Here is a 1343-nt window from a genome sequence, read left to right as displayed (position 1 = left end):
CCCTCCTACCTCCACAACTATACTCCCCCCTCTTCGCTTCCCCTCTTCCCCGCCTATATTGTAAAGATCCTTTTTCAACGTAGTGTCTTGTGCATCTCATTGTTGCAATGGATCAGCCTGTATCACTATTTAACTATTTTATCCCTTCCCCTCCCCCAGCTAGAGGAGGGTCTATACAAGACGCAGGACACTGACATTAAATACAGTGAAAACAGGTGTTACACCATGGGGGAGGAACGTAAAAAGAAAAAAAAACACATGGTAGATTATAAACCCTATCTTGGGGTTCATTTCGCTTAACATCATCTTATCTGGTCGTATGTACATAGCTTTTGAACTTTTATGCTTGTCTGAGACATATAATAGTTATTGCAAATAAAGGAAACCATAGGACCTATGTTTCTTTGGGTTTGGCCTACTTCACTTTTTATAATTTTTTCCAGGACTCCACTGAGAGCTCCCCTATGATCCAGCAATCCCATTTTTGGCATTTGTCCAAATGTTCACAAACAAGACCCTACTAAGCTACCGGCAGAACTATGTTTATTGCAGCATTATTTGCCATAGCTAAGATATGGAACCAACCCAAATGCCCCTCAGTAGATGAGTAGATCAAGAAAATGTGATACACACACACACACACACACACACACACACACACACACACACACACACACACACACACACACACACACACAATGGAATTCTATGCCTCCATCAGAGAGAATGACATCGCCCCATTTGCTAGGAAATGGAAAGACACAGAAACAATTGTATTAAGTGAAATAAGCCAGGCTAAAATAACCATAGATCCCATGGTTAATCTTACTCGCAGTAACTAGTATTTGGTACCATATAACCATATAAGAGGATGTTATGTGAAATGAACCCCAAGATAGGGACACAAATGATTTTTATTCCGTGAGATTCTTATCTCTATATAATCCCCCAAATAAAGTTGGAAGGGGAGCTGTTGTTCAAATACAGAACACCACCCTTAAGGGAAAAAGGCTAAGTGACAAGGTAAGGTCCTGAGTTTAAACCATAATATCAGCACTCAAAAAAGTTGATTTCTTTTCCTTGAGGTTTTTATTAAATTGCTCAGAAAATAATCGACGTTGTATTTATGTTTAGCATTACTATTAAAATCATGTTATATTTATTTATGTTATTCTTTATTTTCTTAAATTTTATTTACACATTAATATCCAGTAATGATAAGAGATGATTACTGTTTCACAAGTTTTTATGTCAGTAGTATATATGGATGAGAGGTGCATACAAGGGGTTTGGACTGAAAATAGATATTTGCAAGGTCTTCACATAAAGAATTTATAAATGAA

Source organism: Dipodomys spectabilis, unplaced genomic scaffold (assembly GCF_019054845.1).
Source record: "Dipodomys spectabilis isolate Male_0828 unplaced genomic scaffold, ASM1905484v1 ptg000274l, whole genome shotgun sequence".
Classification (NCBI taxonomy): Eukaryota; Metazoa; Chordata; class Mammalia; order Rodentia; family Heteromyidae; genus Dipodomys; species Dipodomys spectabilis.
Note: the sequence above shows the minus strand (reverse complement) of the source record.